General features: G+C 47.6%; 1 pseudogene; it reads right to left on the reverse strand.

Annotated features, from left to right (window-relative positions):
• Nucleotides 1-6,030: 6,030 nt before the first annotated feature.
• Nucleotides 6,031-6,125, reverse strand: LOC112660726 (U6 spliceosomal RNA; annotated as a pseudogene).
• Nucleotides 6,126-16,456: the final 10,331 nt, after the last annotated feature.

Below are 16,456 nucleotides of genomic sequence, written 5' to 3' on the forward strand. Positions count from 1 at the left end.
CCTCATGACAAACTAGATTAAATTATCCTCATAACAGTCTCATTACTGGAAAAAAAAAAGGGAGTTTTAAACTTAATAAAAATTATCCTCAATAATGTTAAAGCTTTTTCACCGCACCCTTAAAAGATAGAAATAGGTTTCTTGTTTGATTTATAATATATGGAGTTGTATAAAGCATCCATTAATAAAATTTATAAGTTCATTTAAGCTTGCACATTACAGTAGTGCTGTAGCCTTGGGTGCTTATTATTTAACTTTTGCTGTAGTTATGAAGATAATTAATGTCCTGACCAGACAGGGACTAAAATACCCACTAGAATGAGATAATTAGAGACATAAATAATGTTTAGGTTCTTGTGTGCTGCTTTTTAAATTAATTGTTTTGTTTTCCACCCAAACTTGATAAAGAAGAAAATAAGAGTTTACCAAGGAACTGTACAATGAAGGTGAGATGGGGTTTTTTTTTCCCCACCCCACCCCCTGGCAGGTGCAGACAAGCTAAGAAGCCTCACAGTTTCTGGCCTGCAGGAGGGAGTGGAGGTGGGGTTGGGGGATCTGGCTCTTCCCCGGGGAAACGTGGAGCCCTCATTGCTCTCTGGCTCCCTCTAGTGGCCAGGTCCCCGAGGCAAGCACACCTTGGCAGCGGGGCCCAGCGCAGAGTGGCCCCCTGGGGAAGCAGGGGAGGAGAGGAGGTGAGTCAGAACTGAGAACTGAAGGAAGTCTCTTCTTCGTTGAGCGGCAGTGTAAGCTTCTCATCTTAGTCAGACTCGGAGGAGGAGAGCCCCAGAGGGAGCAGAACAAGCCCATGGCAGCGGATCTTTCGTGCTGATGGGGCGAGATACAGGAAGCTGTGGCCCAGGCCCTGCTGGTCTCAGAACAAATATGTGTAAATATATTTGCTGAAAACCTATGAGGATCCCTGACCCTCGGTGGGGGTGTGTTCCCGTAGGGACTCAGCATGTTCTGTGGGTTTCTTTGGTTCTCGTTTTCAGTTTCTTGCTAAAATAGCACCCTCGTTGAGAGTCCTAGGTAATATGGTGTGAGGACGGTGGACATGCATGTCTGGATGGAGAAGTGTCTGCTAGTTAAGCTTCCTTTTGGTCTGTGGAGTCCTGAGTCTTGGGGTGCGGGTGTTGGAAAGGGGCACAAGCTCCCTGGTTGCACTTGGAGAGCGGACACCTGGTATGGATGCCAGTTCACACCCTTTACAAAGCCCTTTGACTCATATCCTTAGTCCCTCCGGAATCTGTGAGACCAGAGGGAGGGCCTGTTACTGTGGCTGCTGACGGGTCACGTGGTGCTTGGGAATCCACCAACTGGCCCGTGGGTTTGGTTACTCCATCCCTGGGAAGAGCACCTGGCTCCTTTGCTTTAGATTTCTGGTCTCCTTCCTCCATTTCTGCATCTCACCTCCCTTTCTTCTCTCTTATGCCCTCCTTCTCCCTCTCACCTTTCCCTTTTATCCTTGATTCAGAGCAGAGATAACAATAGCTCTACTTGTTCATGTACAAAAATAGCTCACTTGTCAGAGCTGCATGGGGACCGGTGCCACAGAAACTCTGTGAGTGGAAGAACGGTTCAGAGCATTGTCTTGGGGTTTAGCATGCTTCGTGGCCATAGTCATCTCCAGCTCACACCCCATCCCCGGGAGGTAAGTGGATGGCACATGTCCCTATTATTTATAATCCTTGCTTAGCATTGATTAAGATTTCCATCTTTGCAAGTCTGTTAGTAGAGACCTATTAGTAGATGTGGCTTTGGCCCAAAATAGATCAACATGAGTTGAAGGTTTCTGGTTTACTCGGTTTCTTCCTGGCAGCTTTGAATTCAGTTGCCGAAGTTGCCAGCATGCTCAGTATTCACTATGGGCAAGTGGGCTGAATTAAATTACATGAGGCCTCTAAGAACCATGTGAGATGTCATAGATTTATTAAAATAAAGTACAGGGAGGGAGGAGCCTGTGGTTAGCACAAGAGGGTGAAAGCCCAGTGGGTTTTATTCCTGCCTGGGCCTTTCCATTTGTGTGTCCATGGGCTTCATGATGAGGGCCTGAGGGCATGCAGTGGCGAGGGGGTGGGGATTGAGGGTGCATGGTTAGGAAGGACAGAGGAGAAGGTTCAGTGGTCCTCAAACTTCCATGGGCAAAGCCATGCAGGTTATCTGGCTCTAGTTTGAGAGTTTCTGACTCGATCTGCCCCAGGTCCAGGAATCTGCATTCCTAATAGGCCTGTGACTCTGATGTAGGGGTCAGTCCATGGACGCCTGGTGACCACACATCAGTGTAGGTAGGGGGGCAACAGAAGATGGAAGGACTTTCAGGCAGGGAGGGAATTTTTCCCGAATCATCTTTACCCCCCTGAGAAAGTACAGGAGTTGTCATGTGGCCTTCTGAAGACCCTGCTTACCTGGGGACGAATCGTTCTCCAGGTGGCAGGTGGCATGCAAGGGACAGGGAAGGGTTCCCTAACAGGAGGCCAGTTCGGTCACCAGCACATCTCCCGGCTCTGGCCAGCACCTCTGCTCAGTGCTTCCTGGAGCAGGCAGGCCTAGATCCTGCCGCCCCCCCAGATCGCATCCACCAGGCCGTTCCTTTAAAATTTGTCACTCTCCTGTCTATCTCTTCCTTCTGACAGCTCGGGAGTTGTTCCCTGAGGGGGAGTGTGAAGGAAACGGTGCTACAGTGGGGCTCTGAGCCCCGGCTGCTCCAAGCCTGTGGGGGAAGAGAAGCCAGTCTGGAGGGGCCCTCTGCCCACCTCCCAAGCACCCTTCGGAACAGGCAAGGGGAGGAATGGGCCTCAGTGAAGTTGCCTGAGGCATGCGTGGCCCAAGTCAGGCTGGGGCAGCAGTGGCGTGTCTGGCTTCTGAAGGCCAGTCTGCTGCTGGAGTCAGTGCGCAGACAGGAGCTGGGAGGGCAGGTGATCCTCACCCCGCATCGGAACCAAGCAGGCGCCCAGCTGGGGGCAGCTGCTGACCTGCTGCGCTGTTTTTGTGTGTTCTTCACCCCTTTGCAACACTGCAGCCAGAGTAGTGGGCATGGCACGCGGGTACACCGTTCAGCGTGACAAACACAAGGGGTCCCCAGGCTAGTGCCAGGCACTGTGCTGGGTGCTGGTGTCACAAAGATGAAGGTTTTCCTGCCAGGGGGCTTGACTTTACCTGCGAGGCCCTCAGCGCCCCGCTGCCAGGAGAGAGGCTAAGCCTGGGGAGGGCCCCGGGGCTCCGTCGACCACAGCCGCGGGGACACTTTCGACCGAGGTGGGCTCTGGTTTGGTTGGCGGGGTGGATGTGACGGAGGGCGACAGGGCTCGGACGGTGGCTCCCGAACGAGGGTGTGCACACCCGGGGGGCCGTGTCCCGCATTCCTCCGGGAATGCGCAGACAGCGGGGACGCCCTCACTCCATCGGTCGTTGGAGATCTTGCCATTTGTGCCTTCCTATTTTTTGTGGAATGTTTTAAAATGAAGACGTGTCAGTCCAGTAGTAAAATGTATGCAATTTCCGAAGGAAGGAAGAACGGATCCCTGGGTGGCTCAGTGGTTTAGTGCCTGCCTTTGGCCTAGGGCACGACCCTGGAGACCCGGGATCGAGTCCCACGTTGGGGTCCTGCATGGAGCCTGCTTCTCCCTCCTCCTGTGTCTCTGCCTCTCTCTCTCTCTGTGTATATCATAAGTAAATAAATAAATCTTTAAAAAAAGAAGAAAGGGAGGGAGGGATGTCAGAGAGGGGCGGTCGGTTGTATTTCTTGTTTCAAGCGTTGGACGTGCAATTATGAGATCAATTCGTAGGCCGTCGGTTTAGAGTAATGTCAGAAGAGTGGCTGAAGTTCCAGGCCCTGGAGTCTAGGTGGAAGGGGAAGGACGCAAGGCCATGAAGGAGCCGTGGGGGTGGGCCATATGGAGAGAATGGGGGCTAGCAAGGCTCCAGAGTCAGTGCAATAAAGGGGACAAGGTCTCAGGGGAGGAAGGGGTGATCGGAGAGCAGGAGAAGACGGAGAGTGCGGGTGGCACAAGGCAGGCGATGTGTGGACAGGGCAGGGAAGGAAGGACAGGAGCGGGGGCCCGTGGGGTAGAGGCCTTGTCCACCTGGATATCCAGGTGCCTGAGTTGATGGTAAATTGTACGATGGAAGCAGAATGATGGTAAGATGCCGTTAGGAGGTCTGGGAGCAGTGGTGGGCAACCCAGGGGCACCGGGAGGGAGGAGGGATTTACCTGAAAGAAAAGGAGCAGTGGTGAGCGGTGCCTGCGGACAGAGCCAGGCTGCAAAGGGAACAGGAAAGGAAAGTCCCTCCAACCCCAACAACCCACCCCAATAGGCTAAAGCTGAGGGGGTTTGCTCACCATGGAACAGAGGTTCCAGAAGGCCCTGGAAAAGTTCTGGAATGAGGGGTGCAGTGGGAGTGGGTGTCAGAGGAGAAGAGGGGAGCAGGCTGGAGGTGAGCTTGGGGAGTAGGTGGAGGTGCCCGTGCTGCTCAAGGCTGACCCTGCACCCCTCCCTGGGGCGGGGGTGCTGCTTTCATGGGCTCTGTTCAGTGGGCTGTGGAGTGAACTTGGAAATCATAGCTGGCATTATTTTTGAAAAAGGAAGATACAAATGTCTTTTTTGTTCAAAAACACAGACTATGTTATCTGCGTACGGGCACGGTGACAGCCGTCACGTACTTGGTCACCTGAAACCCGTGGCTGCTCTTTGGGCTGCAGTTTCTCTGATGGTGTTGGTGAGAAACATGCTTTGAACTTCTTGTAGTAGCTCATTGGTGGTGATAATGCACTATTTTAGGGATTAGAACATGCCACCTCCGTGCCACCTTCACACGCTCTGCCCATGCCAGGATCCTCCCCTTTTTGGGATTTTTCGAGACAATTCCTACTCTGTTTCACGCAGCAGCAGCAGCAGCAGCAGCAGCAGCATTGAGGCAGCCCTGACTACCTAATGGGGCCAGCAGTGCCCTTCTCCCCCAAAGCCGCAAGCAACGTCGGAGTGGCTTTGCCTAGCATTCTCAGCTGTCAGGGGGTCCTTCTCTTGTTCTGGGCAAGGTTATTGCAGACATTTTGAATATTTTCAGAAATAATTCCTGTATCGGTTTTTAAATCTTTGTTTTGTTGCAGTTAGCGTGGCCAAAGATGGTGTGCCCCAAAACCCAGCTCAGCCATGTCCTAGAAAGACACTATCTTCGGATCAGCTGTAGCAGCATCAAGTGCATCTGGAACATTTTCGTTCATTCACTCCACCTCACTTGTCCCACCAGCCTGCAGCATGGCTGTGGCATCTGAACGTTTGCCATATGTTCATTCAACTCCTCCTCTTCGTACCCACTGGTAGTAACCTTTCTGGAATACATTTTTCTGTTTGTGACTCATCACCTTTCTCTTTCAAGACCATGGAGTCATCTTGGGTCTCAATGACTTCTACTTTTCTCAGGCTGAGTATCTTCAAGATTTAGGGTCAGCCCCTCTCCAAACACCTGCAAATGCATTTAAAAATGAGTCCGTTCCAGGGTACAGTTTTTCTTTTATGATACCAAATTTATTCATAATACATTATGCAGGTGTTTTGATGAGAATCCAGAAACATCTTGAGACACCATATTTCTCTGAAATGTGAGAATTTAAGACCATCGCTGTTCCAACAAGTCTTGTGTATGGAGCTTTTTATTGCATTCATTTGCATTATTTTGTTCACTTCTCAGGACTCTGTCAATTAGCAACAGCTTGATCTTGCAGATGAGAATGGAACACAGAGAAAACTCGAAGTCACACACTTGGAAGATGGTGGAGCCAGGACTAGACTCAGTGTTCTCTATACCAGATCATTATGCCTTTCAGAATCAAAGACATTTCAGACAATAACATCATTCCAAATCAGACACATGACAGGTTAGAGCTGGAAGGGACCCCTCTCTGTATCTAACTCAACCCCCACCTTCCTAGACACTCGGTAGATGTATCGAATTAGGAAAAATGCAAATTATTTGACTGTATACCTATAAATATTATCCCTGGAAAGAAAAGGAACATTTGGTAAATGTACAAAAAATATGGAAAGCATTTGCATGTTATCCTCGTGTAAAGACCATGTTAATCTTATCTGTATTGTTCCAGTTTTAGTATACATGCTGCCAAGCAATCTCCAGAATATTTTAAGATGAATATACCGCAATAGAAAATACCAAAATGTATCACACATATGGTAAAGGTCAGTATTGTTTGCTGAGACTTTCTGTTGGTTGCATATATGTGTAGATATCCTGGGTCATGATAGAAAATTCATTTCATACTGTGGATTGTGCTAACGAATGTTGAAGCCAGTGGTATGGTAGAGAGAGCATTGGAAAGTGGGTTCAATGACTTGACTCCAGTCGTTGATCTGCCAACAACCACCTGTGTGAGTTTGGCCAAGGAACTTGACCCATCAGGCCTCTATATCCTTAGTTTTAAAATAAGCAGGTCAAAATAGATGTTTTTTTGAGATCCCTTTCTCTAAGATTGTGTCATCCTGGTGATTCTCTCGTGGCATTGGTGGAACACAAAAGCCTTTCAGATGAGAAAGGTGGATGGAGGGAGGTGTCAGAGCAGCAGGGCAAACACAAGCCAGGTGCAGGCGCATGCCTTTACCCACAACAGCTGCTGCCCTGGTGCTCATTCTCACTGTTTGTCGTCGTGCTGGTAGCACCCCAAGATGCTGCTGCCATGAGGGTGTGAGTGATGACCATGGCTAAATCCAAGTTGGAGCCTGTGGACAGCAGTAGAGGTGAGGACTGCCAAGCACACACACCTGGTACCACTCTTGGCACTGCTAGGTGCTCAGAAGCAGTTCTCGATGACAAGCATGATAAATATTCCAAGGAGGAAGCAAAGGAAAGGCAACCTAAATAGAATAAGTTGAAACCCAGGAGCCATATTTCCTCTACAATCTATGCAGCCCTGGAGTAATAAAGACTTTCCTTAGGAAAAAAAAAAAGGAGGGGAGCCATTTCAGAAAATATGCAATGCGATATGCTTAGTGGAATTCCTTTTCTGGTGTAGACTAGCACCTTGCTTTCTGTAAGGAACAGGGACCTGTTATCACTTTGCACTCATTTGATGGATAAGATGCAAAGTTAATTTCATGGTGGAGGAACACCCAAGAGGTTGCTTGCTTTCCATTAACATAGAAGACATTTTTGACACCAGCACATAGGTGTGTGTATGGACACACAGACGCACACACGAACGCTGATAAATACATTAAATGCATTCACTATTTACTGATCCTGGGACAGCATACAGTATGACCAGAAATGAGATGTATCTGTGTGGTGTGCCCGAACATGTAGAAATCAAAGGGGTCTTTTTCCCCCTTCAGGTAGAAATATAATGCTAGAAAACACTCTGCCTTTGAAGAACAAAAGCACAAAGGTGTTCCAACAATTGAAGGTTCTAGTTTTGCACAAGTGCTTATTATTCATTACACTTGGAAATAGGGCATGGAGAAGACAATTACCTTCGCCAGCCTGGATCTCTTTAGCACGCTTCGGTTTAGTGTTACCCTCTGGTAAGCTTTAACAAGATGTGTCTGTTGTCCTGAAGAAACAATCTGGTTGACAAGAGGGTTGTGTGTCAGGAAGCAGACCAGAGGTAGACGTGGTTGTTGTTAAGCACTGTGGACTTATAAAGAAATAGATTAATCATTTAAGTCATTTTCGTACTTGTGGAGGACACTGAACTGACAGCTCTGATGGCCTGTCTGCAGCCCAGGTGCTTCATGGGTATAAACCTGGAACCAGTGCCACCCAGTCCTACAGATGAGCCTCTTCCAATCACTCTAGCTAGACTGTGGGGAAAACACAGCCCGGTGTTTGCATCTCACCATAACCATGGCCTTGCAGGAGGCACTGCTGGACAGGGTGGGGAGGAGATGCCCTGCTAGACTCTCCTTTTTGTGTAGGTGACTGGAGAGGTTTAAGAGATGGATACCTTTTGGTCATGACCTATTGCAGCGGGCCCTAAACCCAGGAGCCCAACGTGGGACGTTGACATAGCTTCTTCTTTAGTTACTGTTTACTTCCAAATGACAAAAACAAAACAAAGCAAAATCCGAAACCCAAACAAAAAATAACTCCAAACAAAGTCTCAGCAACAGGAAAAAAAATATCCAGCCCATACTAACCAAGTGGCCGTTATTTTTGGCTGTGGGCTGGGCTGGTGAGACGCTCTTTGGCTGGCTGTCATTGTGCACAGCCGTCTGACTGGAATTTTTGTGAGCCGGGAAAGGAATGGTTATATTTGGCCTCTAGAAGGGAAGTTGCTGAGATAGAAAGGCAGCTTTGGGCCATAGGGTTTGAGCCCATGCCAACGGCAGGAGAAGCAACTCACCCTTTTCCAGCTGAGGAAGCTGCTGGGACAACCAAGCTGGACTCTCAGGCAGGGGTGTTTATTTTTTGGTGGAGGAGGTCTGCAGGGGAGCACACCACACAACTGGAGCTTGGTCCGGGCCAGTGAGACCGGCTCCCCCTGGCTGAGTGGCCGGGAGGGTCAGCCTGGGCTCAGCTACAGTGCATGTGAAGCAGGACTCACTGCCATCTGTTTTCCTTCATTTTGCCCCTGGCACTCAGTCTAGGTTATCTCCTGGTATTGCATTCATGGAAGTTTCCCTGTTGTTTACCTGTTATCATTTGCACGCCCTGTGTCCACTACTAGGTGGTGAGTGCTTCGGTTTTAACTTCGTGATCCACAGGGCTTCCACGCACAAGCATATTTTAAGAACCAACAGTGCCTGAGATTGCCCTCCCCCTCCACTCTGGGATATTTATATATATATATATATATATATATATATATATATATAAAGTTAATGATTAAATCTTCAGTTGTGTTATAAAAAGAATGACACTTGAGTCATGATAGAAAAACAAGAGTGTTGTTTATGAATATACCACTAAAGTATGCATTTTGTAAGGCTCATTGATTTATTTCCAATTCGAGAAACCACAAAGACATACAAAATGGTTCATTAGATATTCATTACACCTCCTTAGCTGCTTTTATTAGAAGTGCCCATGGTGCCAATGGCAAGGTTGATGTTTTCAGGGGTTGAATCAATGCTTCAAACTCATCAATTTCTCATAGGCAGTTTGGGTTTAAGGTATTTCGATGATTTTATAGAAACGTTTTATCCCATTAAAAGCTATAACTTAAACTGTGGTGCAGGGCAGGTACACATTAGATGATAGATGGCTTTGTTTCAGAGATTTCAAATTTGTCAAATCTGCATTAAAGAACTATATTTGAAATTGGTTAGAAGGTTGGGTGAATTCTCCAGGTGCAAATGACATTTGTTTTATGGATCCCTCTGAAACAATTCCCCCAGAGTTTTCATTTGAATAAATCACATCCAAGTTCAGCACTCCAGAAACAGCTAGCTTGGTAGAGTTGCATTAGATGCTTTTCTGTTTCCTTCTTTTAGGGAGGTGGGGGGGAGGGGAGCTCGATTTTCTCATCTGTAAAGGAGGCGAGCCTAGATAACCTGGAGATGTGAATCTTTATATCCTCTCCTCATTCATTCATTCATTCATTCATTCCACATGTATTTATTGACTATGTGTGTCTACGTTCAGCAACATACAAAACTTGGAGCTCATTCTTTTGGAGATGATATCCTAGTAGTAAGATCATTTCATAGATTGGTAAGTGCCCTGAAGGCAGTAAAGGACAGTATTGTGATGGCAGATTGTTGGCAGGTGGCCCCATGCCTTTCTGAGAAAGGGTCACTTCAGTTGAGGAGAAGTAGACATCTGGAGGAGGAGCATTCCAGGAAGAAGGACCAGCCAAGGCCATGGTGTGGCAATGCAATAGTGTGCTCAAGGAAGAGAAAGGCCTAAGTGTTTTCTTCATGGGTCTCCTTCCCCCACATGTAGAGTTGTGAATATTCTGCTGCATGAAAATAGTGAGGCCAAGGGTGTTGTGGGACAGATGCAGAAGGGAGAGAAGTGAGAGAGAACACTGGGGTTGGAATGGATCGCCACGTTAAGGTAGACTACTACATCCTACAGTCCTCTCATCCTTGTGGAACCTGCCCTGCCTTCTCAGACTTCAGTGGAGTGTATCCCAAAGGGGCTGTAGGTCGCTTTCGTTCAAGCTTCGAATGCTCAGGTGGGTCCCTATTTCCCATCCTTTTGAGACATTCCCTGCAGAACCCATTGCTTTCTGGATCCCCTTCAACTATTAGAATAGCCTCACTTTAAGGTTTATTTTCAAGTGTTAGAAGTCCAATCCAGTGTATTGTAAATCTTTAATCTCACCTCCAAATTAAAGTTACCTAAGCTTAAGTTCAGGGCTATACAGTTGGGAAGGAGGGGTTGATTAGCTATTTGTCCTCCCTCTACCTCATGCTCCTTTGGGGCTCTTCCAGGGTTTAGGTTGGTATTGGTCAGATTAGAGAGGCAAAAAATATACCTCACATCAAGAGTCCCCACAGGCTAACATTGAGAGCCCACACAGTGCACTCCTTTCTAGCAACCACCATCATCCCTTCTCTCCTGGGCTGAACTTTGGGCTACTTTGAAGAACCTCCTCTCACTAATCACATAAAAGCTCATTCTCCCATCCCCTTTCTCTGCTCCAGCCACTCTGGCCTTCTTTCCACGTCTCAGTGTTGACATGTTCCTTCCTGTGTCAGAGCCTTTGCAGTATTATCCCTGTAGCTGGGACCTTCCCTCCCTAGCCCCTTGCCCAGGTCATCCTTCAAATTTCAGCTCAAGCATCAGTTCTCCGGATAAGCCTATCTTGGAACTCTCAGCCCAGGGCAGCCTCCGATCATTCACTCCCACAGCCATTAATGAAGAAGACATTAATTGTGTAAATAGTTGCTTAACATCTCTCTTCCCCACTTGAATGTGGATTCCAAGAGGGCTTGATAGATATTTGTAGAAAGAGAATCAGTGGATTTTCCCAAGGAGCTCATGAGCACTTTGACAGGCCAAGCAGATAGTCAGTACTCAGTAAATAAATTTTGCAGAACTGACATGAAAATGAAGGCAGGAGCCATGCCTATTAATTTCTGGATTTGCTACAGGACTGAGCACATAGTAGGATTTCAATAAATATCTGTTACTTAAGTGTTTTAAACAACCTGTTCAGAGTTATCCTAAATATTGGAGAATTGGCTGAAATGCCTTTCTAACCTGACCTGTGCCTTCTGGGTGTGCCTGAACATCAGTGGAAGAGGTGTTGGTCCCTTTGCCAAACCAGGCCTCTCCTCGGCTGACTTCCTGTTCTGTAGTTCAGAACACATTGTAGGAAGGGGGCATGGATAGTGATCATAGATCCAAAGAGGGACAAGTTCTAATAATTTGTCCCTTAGTTGCCTGCAGTACACTTGTATCTCTGGCAGCCCACCCACTCCAATCCTTGGTTCCCCAAGCAGGGTCCGCCATATGCGCCTTCAACCTGACTTGCATGAAGACTTGTTTTATTAGTCACAATTAGTTGCAGGTGCAAAGACTGAGGGCACAACTAACTGTATGTGGAATCACCTCCTCACATACGAAATTAAACACTTGCACACTCAGAATTAGGTTCAAGTGGCTAATTGCACCCGGAAGTAGGTAATTGCAGGTGCAATTAGCTGCAAGTGCAATTTTTCACCCGAGACTAATTGCTCCCAAAGTAAGGAGATAGGGATTGAAAATTCAGCGCTGAATGAATGTGTAGTTATTGCAACCACCTGTGATTTTAATAGCCCTCCCCCTCTGACTTAGAGTGTGGTGGCCTCCCTTTGGTCTTTATGAACAGTTAGGTTGCTTCACTTTATCTGTACATCCTTCTGCGGCATTCTCTTATCGAGCTGCATCTTCTTTCCCTTGCCAAGAACCTCTTTCTTCAAGATTTCTGGAATCCCTCACTTTTTAAAGGACATATGTTCCTCCACAGTTCTGGGCCTAAAAGCCTTCAGAAATAAGGAATGGTTAATAGGTTGGACAGCTTCGTGGGCACTAACTTCCATCTTTCTTGAGGATTGTCAATCTGAACATGATGGATGAAAAATTCTCCTCACTTTAAGTAAGGAAAAAAACAAACCCTCTGTCAAATTACCCAGAAAAGTGTCTTCTCTAGCAGGTTCAATCCTGCATATCTTTTCCTAATAGCTTTTCTCCAGTATCAGTATAGGATTCCACCCGAGAAAACAAAAAACACCATTGTTTTTCAAAAAATGATTATAAAATTAAAGCATAATTGGAAAAAAAAATGCAATGAATTTTGATTTAAATTGGATTCAGTGAAACCAAGGAAACCCAAACTGTTACCATACTCAAGAAAGTCTTTTGATCATATAAACATTAATGAAATAAGGAGTTGATCATCATAGTTATTTTGACAGAGAGTATTTAGTAAAGGCAATTGCTTACATTGGTATTAGCCAGCTAAAATGGTGAAAAAGGAACCCTGAGATATCTCAGAGATAACAGCAGGAAGCAGCTCCCACCCCAAGGAAGCGGAGGCTGAGTTATTAGCACCTAGAAGCTTGAAGGATCTTCCAGAGCTCCCGTAGAGAGCTCTGGTGGAGGGACACTGCCTGGTGGCTCACTACCTCCGCAGCTTGGAGGGTGGACCACACAGAGCTGGAACCCAGAGTTCTGCAGACAAGGCACTGTCTGGTGGTTTCCAGTGCCTCAAGGAGCTCAGGGGAGAGACCCTGCCTAGTGGGACCTGGAGCTCTGAGTAGGGCTGCCACCCAGCTGGTACCACACTGTGGGCAACCTGTGAAAATGCAGCCTATGTTCATAAGGGGAAAAATGCTTTCAGGGTGGGCCATGGAGCCTGGGGCTTGTGGTCTTGGGTAGAATCAAACCTGGATTTAACAGGTCTTTATACAATATGGGGAAGTGGCAGCTGCAGACAAGAATTTCTGGAACATGAAGGAGGCGAAGTTGAGTCTGTGCGAGGTGTGTGCCTTCACGTGTGTCTTTCTTCTGTGTCCAGCATTTTCCTTTGCATAGTTTTATTCATTTTTTCATGAAGCAAATTGTGTGGGGGGAAGGAAGAAAGGGAGGGAGCGAGGGGGGAGAGAATGTGACTGTCAGAGCGAAGATAAGCCAGTGGTGCCCTCAAGATGGTGCAGGTGCCTAGAGCCAGCCCTGCCCGGGCGTCTGTACAGACTCTATCCGCCCAGTTCACCTGGCTGATCAAGCTCCCCTTGCTGCTTGCTGCCAGAGTTCAGGGCTCCCTGAAGTCTACCTCCTGACTTCTGCGGAATGCTGACTCCTCCGCTTCCCTGCTTAGTCATTCCGAGGTGGGAAGGGATCCCACTTGCTAAGCTGGTGGCGGCCTCAGCTGAATGCCAATGTGCCTGGGCTGTCGACCCCTTTGAACTCCCTCTGGCTGTGGAATCTGCTATTGTTTAGATTCTGCGGTGTGCAGGGACTTGCTCAGTGAGGAGGTGAGAGAGGTGACAGCCCAGGGAATAGAGGAGGGTGGGAGGACCTTGACGTGGCCTGGGCCGTGCCCCGAGGGTCCGAAGATCTGGGGTGTTGGCCGCTGCAGGAAGGTGATGTTTACTTGGCTGCAGGGTCAGCTTCTGATGGACTGCTTTGGCCAAGCATTTCCTTTTGGCAAGGGAAACAGTTTTCCTTTGCCCTTATCACCCTGCTTGGTGGCAGCTTAGGCTTCTCAGGAGAGGACATACATATTAGGGGAAGTTGGGTCACCTACCAGTGGTTTAGATTAAGAAAAATAAATTTTTGCTTCTTAGGAAAACGAATAAAACTACCTGAAGGAAAGTGCTATTGGATATAGAGAAAATAACAGCTTCTAAAAATCTGACTAACTTACAGCAGCGGCTAAGAGCACCTAATGGTGCTTTTTCCATCCCTCCCCTGTGCAAATAGTTCATTGTTCATTCATTCAATCCACAGGTATTAGCTGAGTGCCTGCTATTGCCAGTACCTTGAGGTAGGACCCTCAACAAGATAGATTAAAAAATCCTAACCCAGAGAGCTTATATTCTGCGGGGAGGAAGGTCAACAGTCTTGTACGTACAATTTCTTCCCCTATTTTCACTTGTCAATCTCGTGAGCACTTGCCTTATCGTTATTTCATCTTCACACCCATTATTCTGATGCCTGCTTACTTTTCCAAGTGACCGGATCAGAGTTTGACTGTGTCACTACAGTCAGGTATGAGTTGCTTTCCCATTTTCCCAGTTTTGTTTTTTTAAGGGTTCCGTTTTGTTTTTTTTTAAATAAGATTTATTCCTTTATTTGAGAGGAAGAGCATGCATGCGTGTGGGAAGGTGGAGGGGCAGAGGGAGAGGAAGAGAGAGAATCTCAAGCAGACTCCCTGCTGAGCATGGAGTCCAAAGAACTCCATCTCATGACCCTAGGATCATGACCTGAGCCAAAACCAAGAGTTGACTCAACCAACTGAGCCAGTCAGGTGCCCCCCATTTTCACAGTTTAAAATAATGTGATAAATGTATTTGTGTAGGTAAATTAAAAGATTTTTTTCCCCTGTATTTTGGGTATTTTCTTCCTTGGCCCCATCTTTGTCCTGCTGGTATTCTTGGTTACAAACAACAGAGCCCAAATCTGGTAAACATAAGCAGAAAAGGAATGTATTGGAAGGCTGTCCATTTAGTAGCTTACAGGATAGACAAGAGGCTGGAGAAGCAAGCTCAGAAAGGCAGCAGGAATCAGGGTTATGGCAGCAACACTGTGTATCCCAGGTCTGCCCCCCACGAACAATGGGCTAGGACCCTTCAGCGTCCCTTCCTCCTGGACGCAGCTTCAGTGCCTTGGTCTCTTGACTCTACCACTATCAGGAAGTCTTTATCTTCCTTGAACCTCTGTCTCCCTCCCTCCCTGGAGATTCTGAGGTTAGGACAGGGGATTTGGCCTGATTTGATTACCTGCCTGCCTCTCTAATAGGAGTGAGAGGAGGGAATAGCGCATTCTTCCCTGGCTGTCCTAGTAGGAGGTGGATTTCTGCACACTCTCCCCCCACCTCTAGAGTGGTGGATCCCAGATAAGAAAAAGAAAAAATATGCTCTACAAACACATTCTCTTAGTTATATCTATGTGTTTATTATATGTTGGGGGATGGAGAGTTAAAAGGACTGTTCAATTTTGCATGCCTGTGGAGGGCCCAAACACTGCTCAGAGGTGCTGGGATATGGCCCGGGGCGTTTGGCACCTCCACCAACCCTGCAGCCCTCAGCGCTAGGGCCTGAAGTAAACATGGGTCAAGTTCACATTGATTAGCTTCATTCTATGGATAAGTAAACTGGGGCTTGGCATGGATCCGTGGCTCCTACAAATCACACAGCCGGGAAATGTGAGACTTGGGTATAGGTCTTCTGAAACCCACTGAGGTTAGTTGACTTGTACTAGCACCAGGCTGGGGACTGGTGTAAGGGGTGCCTGGAGCAATCTTAGGCAAAGGCCCTTTCAACAAAGGGGCCTTTGTAACAAGCCCTTCTTTGTTTAGCCACCAGACTGCTCCCTGGAGTAATTAAGGCCTGTAGTTCTTAGATATAAGGCTGGCTGACACTACTTGACATAATGCAGCAATCTGAGCTTAGATGCCAGGGCAGTGTTTGAAATGCATGAGCCAGGGCAGACCTGCTCCCCCACACACCTGGGTGCTAGCCACGTGGTTGAATGGCCCTGCCTTTCTTGCCACTTCTAATGATAGAACACCTCCCTTTGGTCTAACAGGATGGGGTGCTGGTGGCAATGTGTCTATCATCACATGTCTCCGGTACCCGCGGATGGATATCTCACCTGCTGCTGCCCAGAGGAGGGAGGTCATAAGCTTCCGTGGGTCCTTCGGAATGAAGCAAAGCCTACCTGCATCTTTTCTGCCAGTGCACAGTGCCCTCCTGGGGGTGGTGAGTAACTGCTATCCTCTTTGTCCTGGGGGATAGTCCCCTTCAATTCCCATGGGGCCTCAGTCGCCTGGATTAATATTGGCTTGTGTTGTCATCTTTTGGCAGCTGAGTCTGTACCTTTGTGTTAAAAGTCCCTCCTCTAAAGGTGGAAAGACAAACTTGACTCTCCCTGGAACTGGGATGTTAGCCTCTCATCAGACTTGTACCCCGGGGGACCTTGAGGGTCGCTGGACAGAAACTCGGTCTCTGCCCTCAGAGCTCTTTTGGTCTCTCTGAGGAGGCTACCATTTAGAGGAGCAGAGAGAGAAGGTGCCTGGGTCGTGGCCTTGCCTGGTGGCTGAGCCTCTACTGGAGGCCTCTGCTCTCCCTCCCCACCCCCACCCCGAACACGCTGATGTACAGCTCATCTGTCTCGCCAATCGAGGAATTTCAGGGGTTTAAGATGGAAGTGGAATCTTGGCATCGGTAGAGTTAACATTTATAGATTCTACTGTTTGTGTGTGCCCTCCAGGGCTCATGACATGAAGTGATTTTTAATCATGCTAAAGCACGCATTTCCATCACATGCGGGTGGGTAAGTCACCCCACTACCG

Source organism: Canis lupus, chromosome 2 (genome assembly GCF_003254725.2).
Source record: "Canis lupus dingo isolate Sandy chromosome 2, ASM325472v2, whole genome shotgun sequence".
In the NCBI taxonomy this organism is placed as follows: domain Eukaryota; kingdom Metazoa; phylum Chordata; class Mammalia; order Carnivora; family Canidae; genus Canis; species Canis lupus.